Here is a 10,744-nt window from a genome sequence, read left to right on the forward strand (position 1 = left end):
AATTTAATCCGTTTGACCTCATTTTGACCAGCATGTCACGTGCAACCAGAGGGCAAAAAATTTGAGACCACCTTTACTCCACACACAGAGACCCATACAAAGCTCTCCCTCGCCCTCCATTTGGCAAATCTGACCATAACTCCATCCTCCTGATTCCTGCTTACAAGCAAAAACAAAAGCAGGAAGTACCAGTGACTCACTCAATACGGAAGTGGTCCAACGCTACAGGACTGTTTTGCTAGCACAGACTGGAATATGTTCTGTGATTCATCCAATGGCATTGAGGAGTATACCACCTCAGTCACCAGCTTCATCAATAAGTGCATTGAGGAGGTCGTCCACACAGTGACCGTACGTACATATCCCAATCAGAAGCCATGGATTATAGGCAACATCCGCACCGAGCTAAAGGCTAGAGCTGCTGCTTTCAAGGAGTGGGAGACTAATTTGGACGCTTATAAGAAATCCCACTGTATATAGCCTCGTTATTGTTATGTAATTCTACTGTAACTTTTTATTTGTACTTTATTTATAACTCTTTTTTTGAACTGCACTGTTGGTTAAGGGCTTGTAAGTAAGCATTTCACGGTACGGTTGTTGTATTCGGCGCATGTGACAAATTTTTTTGATTTGATTTGAAGTCTTGGTAAAACCATGTGTATACAGAATTAAACTTCAGACACAACAGATGATACGGTTTCCCGTAAAGCGGAATAGGCACCTTCTAAAGGAAACAATCCCAGGTCCCCTCACTTGTAATTGTAATCTTTTTTGACCTGTTGCATTGACATGCAGGTCTGTACTAACTGTCCCTAGGACATAAAGTAGTCAAAATATGAAACCTGTGACGTTACCTTCTTACTTAAATAATTTGTGCTACCCAAACTATAACTATAAAAGTATAAAACTATTAAATTGAATAATAATTGGATATTGTCAAAAATATGTCTTATTCATACCTGTAACGGTTTTCTTCTGTGGAAGAAGGAGAGGACCAAAGCGCAGCGTGATTAGTGTTCATCATGTTTAAATGAATAATCAAAAACTGAACACTACAAATTACAAAACAACAAACGTGAAAACCGAAACAGTTCTATCTGGTGCAGACACACAAAGACTGAAGACAACCACCCACAAAACCCAACACAAAACAGGCTACCTAAATATGGTTCCCAACACAAAACACTTGCCTCTGATTGAGAACCATATCAGGCCAAACACAGAAATAGGAAAAACATAGAAATACAAAACTAGACTGCCCACCCCAACTCACGCCCTGACCATACTAAATAAAGACACAACAAAGGAAATAAAGGTCAGAACGTGACAATACCTCTGTCCCAAATTTCCCCACTGTGTCCCTTACAGCCTGTTTGAGTTCAGTTAGTACTGGCTGCTATCTATTGTTCCACAGGAAACTTATCTCTTACCCAAACACCAAATGGTGGCCTCTAATTTAATATCAGTCCCAATGCTCAATCCCTCTGTTCGTCATGTGACCTTATATTGAAACATATTAAATGTATATTATTTTAAGATTAACATGTAATGTGCTGAATTTATAAAAAACATCTGCCAATTCAGAAGGAAAGAGAAACTTTGGAGGGAGCTTCCTTTTTTAAGGTAGCACTCGAGACTAGAGACTCTTTCTGTGATCAACTTTCACAATACCTGGGCTGGCGCTGTCGATCAGTCCCCTATCGATGTCCCCTACTAAGTCTCTACCTAACAGGTTAAATTCTAGTAACCCATTATACTTTCATACATTGTTACTTTATCAAATCTAGTTAATCATTATACTATTCATTTCTCTTAATGCTTTTTAAACCACTTACGTACGTCTACGTGTGGGTGTGCAAGTTGAATATAGTTATTACTATTTTTCTCCATTGTGACTTTATCAAATCTCTAGTAACCGAGTATACTTCACCAATTCCTCCTTTAGACTTTTTTTCACTTTTATTTAACCAGGTAAGCCAGTTGAGAACAAGTTCTATTCATACAGGGGTTTAGATATTTACACTAGTTGTTCTATTTAACAGCATATTTGGGAATAATACTTTCTCCTTTCATATCTCTCACATACACAGATCCCCTACATAACGTTACAGATCATGAATGCCTACAGACATCCACACCACTCATGTGCATCAACAACTCTAAATGCCTACAATAACTATTTTTATTATCAGTGGATTTCAGACCATGTAGACTATCGTTACACATGTGAGTAGTAACTGCAGACATATGTAGACACTTCTGAGGTATTCACCATATGTATCTTCAACAGTTCCAGTGGTTCTCTGACCACGTAGACACTTCTCTTATAAATCCCTACAGACAATTGTCAGTGGGGCCTCCTGCCTTCACTCTAGCCTTCTCCTAAGACTAGCTTGCCGCTACTTCCTAAACATATATAATAACCGTAGATAACATCATAGATTGAAAAACTCAGCTCATAGAACTGGTTGAGGTATCCATTCAGACACACACTCAGTAATCTCCCATATTACCTCTTTCACACCGGAGCATGTACCCTGACAGCTCTCATTTACTCAGTACTTAATAGTAATAATATATCTGATTGTTCTAAATCTCTTATTATCCAGATTTCAATCAGCTTAAAATCCACATTTCTATCAGCTTAACACATCCTTTTCACAATCACACAACTCTCACATCCAAATTCACTATTCCCATACACACTCAGTAATCTCCCTTATTACCCTATGTGCATCTCTGCACCATATATATCTTTCACAAACATATATAATAACACCACGCGCTATTACTAGTGGCTGCAGGCCACATAGACACATCCCTTGTAAATGCCTACAGACAGCTGTCTGCGGGACTTTCCATGGTACCGTTACTTGCTCTAGTCTTTTCTATAAGACTAGCTCTAGCCTTCTTACGTCATATGTATCACTGCCAAGGTTCCAATAAAGTCTAAAGTTAATCATAGTCTCTACAGTAGCTATAGTCTGAGCATCCGTAGTCCCTATAGCATCACAGTCCCTATAGCATCCATAGTATCTATGGTCCCTATAGCATCCATAGTATCAATAGTTTATATAGTCATAAATGCTATGGTCTCTATAGACTCTATAGTCTTGCCGCATACATATAGAATAACACACACACTTTCATACATTCACTCAGTACCTATTATCCAAATTTCAATCAGCTTAATAGCCAAATTTAAATCCTGTTATCATCCCAATTTCAATCAGCTTAATACTTTCCACATTCACACAACTCACATCCACATTCGCTTCGTGCTCTTACTTGACTTAGGACTAGTGGTACCCTCCTCCATTTTTATGTTTAGTTTTATTGATTTTGTTATTTTTTATACAAATTCATTTAAATTGACTTGCTGAAATCAGAAGACATCCAATTGTTTGTGAATGTTGTGTCTCCTCATGGGTAGCTCACAGTAAGGGTCTGTTCTTTTGGTCAGATTGGAATTTCCCTCACGTTTCATTTTATGTGCCACCGGTCATAAAATGTGCCACCGGTTTTCCTCGCATCATCCTGTTCGTTGATGCCAAATTGTCGGGGAAATTCTACACATGGGACACTCGAAGTCAATCTTAAATTAATCATTGTTTATTATCAGTGTGCTGGAGAGGTTCCAACCAACTCAATGCTCCAAGTACACATGTCGATCAGGAGCTCTCTCAGAGCAGTCCCGTTACATCTCTTATATACTGGTTACAGACACGTTACATAGGCATAGTTCATAGGGTTGGTTCTGTCATGTGTATGGAACCGTCTCCTATCTCTATAGAACATATTATTAGATAGTCCTAAGGAGGGGATCATGTCGTCCCCCACCCTCATATCTTTACCAAGCACAGGTAGAAACCAAGGATTATTTATGACACTAAAACGAGATTAACATCATTTTCAAGGCTGTCTCTTCACAAGATAACATTTCCATCACAGACCTCTCCAGCTTGCTGTTAATAAACAATTATTAATTTAAGATTGACTTAGTGTCCCATGTGTAGAATTTCCACAACACTAGCTAGTTAGGTAGTTAGCAAACGTAGCTACACACAATAATACCAATAAGACAATATCCAGCAGCTAGTTGGCTGTAAAATCTCCTAAACAAACTGCACTATCAATTTTGGAGTCTACAATCTCACCATGTTCAACCTGCAGATCGATATGCCTCACAGAGTGGAGTCTGACATTCGCAGCGGCAAATATACTTTTGAGGAGATGGTAAATGTTTCCCATGCTACGTGGGCCGCGCGGTGCATTCTGGGTGATTCTGGGGCAAGGAACTCTCTCTTTCAAGGACCAAAGAGGCAGACATATAGGAAAAATTGCTAGACCCTCCATTAAATTACACATTTTCTTGAGGTAGGAATATTATGAAAATTTGATCGATGGCTCATTCGAGAGAAGACATCCTCTGAAGTTATGACATATGCCAGTGTTGAAATTTGACATGTATGATAGACGTTTTCGAGATCTAAAAGTCTTATTCCTATTAACTTCCAGTGTGGTGAGACTTTATCACGGTGCTACGTCATATCCAAGCCAGATTTCCACCTGCTTGAATTCCAATAACTCAGAAACACGTGAAAACATGAAATGACCCAGAGAATTGATAGAACGTCACTCAGAGATGCACAAAAACAATATAACATTCAAAATGGGTGAACGTTTCCTTTAACTCCCCTAGCTGTGCTTTTCAGGAACTGAAGCGAGCACACTTGCAGTTTTTTGTTTCTTTGGAACACACATTACTGTTGTTATTTACACAATCTGATAACGGTCCATTAGAAATCGCAATCATCATTTGAAAACGTATTCTATTGCCAGCATGACTAGCTAAGTTATCAAATACAATCTTAGTGGTTTGCTTTCACAAAGCACTTTAGAGAAACACATAGTAATTTTGGTGCACATAGAATTGAGTCATGAGTGCATTCAGCCCTAGCTACTTTGTTGCTTAGACAAAGTCATTTCTGTAGATTCTTATTTATTTCATGTTAAGGTCAACCCTGTTACGTGTTTAACCTGTTTAAAGTTTTTTTTAATAACTTTGTCAAAAGAAACATTGAACATCTAATAGTCAAATCAGTTGAGCTGGTTGTCCAATTGTGTTTTATGTTCTTTTCTTTAACTAGGAAAGTCAGTTAATAACAAATTCTTATTTACAATGACGGCCTAGGAACAGTGGGTTAACTGCCTTGTTCAGGGGCAGAACGACCGATTTTTACCGTGTCAGCTTGGGGATTCGATCTAGCAACCTTATGGTTACTGGCCCAACACTCTAACCACTGGGCTACCTGCCTCCCCAGGTAGGTGGTCGAGAATAACACATCAACCCTATTACCATAGACAGTTAACCTAGAAATGTTTTAACAATTTCAAAAACAATTGTGTAGCTTGCATTAAATTGCCCCTCTCTGTTGCACATAACAAGCGTCCATTCCCGCTGTCACAAGGGGATATATTCACACCCCTTGACTTATTCCACATTTTGTTGTGTTACAGCCTGAATTTAAAATTGATTAAATTGAGATTATGTGTCACTGGCCTACACACAATAACCCATAATGTCAACGTGTAATTATGTTTTTAGGATGAAATGTCTTGAATCAATAAGTATTCAACCCCTTTGTTATGGCAAGCCTAAATAAGTTCAGGAGTAGAAAATGGCTTAAGAAGTCACAGTGTGCAATAATAGTGTATATAAAAAAGCAGACATTAAATATCCCTTTTAGCCTAGTGAAGTTATTAATCACGCTTTGGATGGTATATCAGTACACCCAGTCACTACAAGGATACAACCACTCTGGGATTTCACAATGAGGCCAATGGTGACTTTATAACAGTTAGAGTTTAATGGTTGTGATAGGTGAAAACTGAGGATGGATCAACAACATTGTAGTTACTCCACAATACTAACGTAATTGACAAAGTGAGAAGGAAGCCTGTACAGAATAAAGAATATTCCAAAACATGCATCTTGTTTGCAATAAGGCACTAAAGTAAAACTGCAAAAAATGTGTCAAAGAAATTAACTTTATGTCCTGAATACAAAGCATTATGTTTGGGGCAAACACAACACATCACTAAGTAACACTCTTTGTATTTTCAAGCATGGTGGTTGCTGCATCATGTTATGGGTATGCTTGTCATCGGCAAGTTTACCTAGAAATGCTCACAGCTGTAAACTAAATCTAAAGGCACTGTATGGCTAATTTATGGTGGAAATTTCAACCCTGTTACATCAACCCTGTTACTTTAATTGGCACCAACTATAGTAATTTTAGTAATGTTTCTTAATTTAGAGCTGGATTGTTATTATTTTTGGTTAAATTGAACATGTGCTCTTTATGACAGAATGTTGAAATTATTATTATTAATTATTTATTAAAACAAAATACCCAATTACACTACCCAAAATGCACTATTTGGACTATTTTGGTAGACTATCACAATAAGAATGTTATTTAAACCCATCTTAAATGCTTGATGTGGTCATAAAACCTTTGATTAATTTTGCACACATTCACAAAAGCCTAGCTTTTTTACCTGTGCCTCCTCTTTCTAGGTGCATAATCTGATGTCTGTGGACAACTTGTTTGTTGCGGTTGAAGAGTATGACAACTATCAGTTTAAAGACTCAAAGGTACATCTCTCTTCATTACAGCACAGCCAATAAGGAACCTGAATTCTTACACTTTCATTTCAACTATAACATTCACGTTGCATGAAAGACCAGTCCCCTACACTTTATAACATGCCTCCCCCTCTTAAGGTATTTGATAGAATCACTACCCTTTCTGTCCAACAGGATGAGTCATTGGAGGACTTGCAGAAGCTGGCCTCCAAGCTGCCATGGACCAATGCATTGAAGGTCTGGAAACTGAACACCTCTCTGAAGAAGAACAGACGACCCCATAGACGGTCCCAAGGGGAGAGGAGGGCGAGATAGAGATCGAGGCAAAGCCAACAAAGACGTTGTGGAGAAGGACGCCCTTGACACTGTCACCACAGAGACTTAGAAGCTGGAGCTTGAGGCACCTACTGCAGGCCAGAGTGTGGGGGCAGGGGAGGCCGGGTCTCCTGACCTGAAGAACAGCCCCCAGGGTGAGCAGCAGGCGGTGGAGGGGCAGGAGCCCAGGGGTGAAGGTGCTGAAGTTCAGTGTGACGTGCAGGAGAAAAACACAGCTTCTTCCCCAACAAGACCGCCAGGGACTTTGGTGGAGCCATGCAAGACTTCTTCAAGTGGAAAGCGGATATGACCAAGTTTGATATCAATGTAAACATAACATAACATTGCAGCCTGTTCAATTGGGACTGGCACCCACTGAATTCCTCTGCCCTAGCCAAAAGAAACCCCCATGGTCACATGCTTGTTAAGATAATCCTTTGAGACACATAACTCTTGAGTTGATTACTTTACAAAGAGGGAAGAAATAACAGTTCTGAGTATAAATATTTTCCATCAAAATAAATTGTTATGGTCACGTAATGTTTACATACACCTTAGCCAAAATACATTTCAACTAAGTTTTTCACAATTCCTGACATTTAATTCAAGTAAAGATTTCCTGTCTTAGGTCAGTTAGGATTACCACTTTATTTGAAGAATGTGAAATGTCAGAATAATAGTAGAGTCATTTATTTCAGCTTTTATTTCTTTCATCACATTCCCAGTGGGTCAGAAGTTTACATACACTCAATTAGTATTTGGTAGCATCGCTTTTAAATTGTTTAACTTGGGTCAAACGTTTCGGCTAGCCTTCCACAAACTTCCCACAATAAGTTGGGTGAATTTTGGCCCATTCCTCCTGACAGAGCTGGTGTAACTGAGTCAGGTTTGTAGGCCTCCTTGCTCGCACACGCTTTTTCAGTTCTGCCCACAAATTTTCTATAGGATTGAGGTCAGGACTTTGTGATGGCCACTCAAATACCTTGACTTTGTTGTCCTTAAAACATTTTCCCACAACTTTGGAAGTATTCTTGGGGTCATTGCCCATTTGGAAGACCCATTTGCGACCAGGCTTTAACTTCCTGACTGATGTCTTGAGATGTTGCTTCAATATATCCACATAATTTTCCTTCCACTTGATGCCATCTATTTTGTGAAGTGCACCAGTCCCTCCTGCAGAAAAGCACCCCCACAACATGATGCTGCCACCCCCGTGCTTCACGGTTGGGATGGTGTTCTTTGGCTTGCAAGCCTCCGCCCTTTTCCTCCAAACATAACGATGGTCATTATGGCCAAAGAGTTCCGATTTTATTTCATCAGACCAGAGGAAATTTCTCCAAAAAGTACGATCTTTGTCCCCATGTGCAGTTGCAAACCGTAGTCTGGCTTTTTTATGGCAGTTTTGGAGCAGTGGCTTCTTCCTTGCTGAGCGGCCTTTCAGGTTATGTCGATATAGGACTAATTTTACTGTGGATATAGATACTTTTGTACCTGTTTCCTCCAGCATCTTCACAAGGTTCTTTGCTGTTGTTCTGGGATTGATTTGCACATTTCGCACCAAATTATGTTAATCTCTAGGACACAGAACGCGTCTCCTTCCTGAGCGGTTTGACGGCTGCGTGGTTCCATGGTGTTTATACTTGCGTACTATTTTTTGTACAGATGAACGCGGTACCTTCAGGTGTTTGGAAATTGCTCCCAAGGATCAACCAAACTTGTGGAGAGCTACAATTGTTTTTTTGAGGTCTTGGCTGATTTCTTTTGATTTTCCCATGATGTCAAGCAAAGAGGCACTGAGTTTGAAGGTAGGCCTTGAAATACATCCACAGGTACACCTACAATTGACTCAAATTATGTCAATTAGCCTATCAGAAGCTTCTAAAGCCATGACATAATTTTCTGGAATTCTCCAAGCTGTTTAAAGGCACAGTCAACTTAGTGTATGTAAACTTCTAACCCACTGGAATTGTGAACAGTGAATTAATTATATGTGAAATAATCTGTCTGTAAACAATTGCTGGAACAATTACTTGTCATGCACAAAGTAGATGTCCTAACCGACTTGCCAAAACTATAGTTTGTTAAGAAGAAATTTGTGGAGTGGTTGAAAAATGAGTTTTAATGACTCCAACCTAAGTGTATGTAAACTTCCGACATCAACTGTTAGTGTGATATTTACGCTTTTAATTTTTTATTAATTTGCTAAAATGTCTAAAAAACGGTTTTTGCTTTGTCATTATGGGGTATTGTGTGTAGGTTGAAGAAGGGAAAAAAACAATTATACCCATTTTAGTTTAAGTCTGTAACCAAACAAAATGTGAAAAAAGTCAAGGGGTCTGAATACTTTCCAAATTCACTGTATATACTCCCCACCTCCGCAGTACACCAGGGCTGCCCATAGACATGGTGCAGTGGGACCTGTGTCATCTACCCATGAGAACCAGCTCAGTGGGCATCATTATCACTGACATGCCCTTTGGGAAGAGGTAGATACCACTGTACTGTTTCAATTAGGACACTCAACATAGACAGAACCTACCAACAAGTCTTCAATGGAGTAATTTATTAATTGAATGTATTCATATTGTTTACATGGCTGATGTGTATGTTGTGTGGTTTTCTTATAGAAAGGGCTCCAGAAAGAAGAACTGAGACCTGTATCCGCCCTGTGTAAGAGAGATGGCCCGGGTGTCCAGACCAGGCTCAGGGAAGGCTGTCATCCTGACCCAGGATAAGAAATGCTTTCAAAAGGTAGTGTACCACACATACAGTAAGACTGTGTAATTCGTGGTGGAGTGGGGTGGACAGACGTGTCCTAACCTGTCTGTTCTGGAAGGCATCTGGAAAATTCCAGGGTTTCCAAAAAATGAGTAGTTGAGGAAGTTGGATCATATTAATTTCATTAATCCACAACAATATTATCTGTGTGAACAAACCTCTATTGTGAGAGTATAGTATGGACTGAGTCTACTCTGTTTCTGGTGTAGATGGGCCCTTGGCCAGATGGCTTTTCTCAAAGCAATACTGTGGTGTTTTAGCGTTAATGATTTGTGCAATGAGTGTTTTGTGACGGGGTGTATCTGTCTTCCTCATGCCATTTTGAGGATTGGAGAACTCTGGCGGAAGCATCACAATGTCTGGGTCAATGTAGGTGGCCTACACGCAGGGGTGTTCCTCCTCAAACAGACAGCAGGGATCTTTGGCCAAACCCCAGGAGACATCCGGGAACCACTAGAAGAAAAAGCAGCAAAGGAAAAGGAGGATGAGTGACCAAGTTAAGCACCACCTATACAGCAATATACTTTAGAAATGGCAGAAAAAATTACCTTTTGACATTATTTATTTGATTAACATATTATGTTGTTGAAGGTCCAAAAGTGAGTATGTCTCATAGGGAAGCATTTCCTAAGTTTTACTGTATTTTTATTGACAGATGACATTTGGGTTAAGTGAAAAAATGTTGACGGCCTATTTATACAACCAGTTTCCTTTTCATGTTAAACCCCAGCGTTATAAGAAGTTGTTGGGGTACGTCTGAGTGCCAGTTATATAAATGCAATTAATGAATCATCCATGGTTCTTTTAGCTACAGTAGGTAAGCAAGGATATTGATTTACATCCCAATTGTGCTGTTGAGGGAATGAGTTCAAATTACCACATCTCTCCACTCCATTGACGACTTGTAGGTAGGTAGGTTCCTTACGATGACTCTTATGGTCACTAAAACTTGTATCCAAACATGCCTAGATCAGTTGATGTTGATGTAATGGACTTTTT

At 39.4% G+C, this 10,744-nt stretch overlaps 1 pseudogene; it reads left to right on the forward strand.

Moving 5' to 3' along the window:
- Window positions 1-4,158: 4,158 nt before the first annotated feature.
- Window positions 4,159-10,237, forward strand: LOC111970679 (tRNA (guanine(6)-N(2))-methyltransferase THUMP3-like; annotated as a pseudogene).
- Window positions 10,238-10,744: the final 507 nt, after the last annotated feature.

Source organism: Salvelinus sp. IW2-2015, linkage group LG11 (assembly GCF_002910315.2).
Source record: "Salvelinus sp. IW2-2015 linkage group LG11, ASM291031v2, whole genome shotgun sequence".
Taxonomy (NCBI): domain Eukaryota; kingdom Metazoa; phylum Chordata; class Actinopteri; order Salmoniformes; family Salmonidae; genus Salvelinus; species Salvelinus sp. IW2-2015.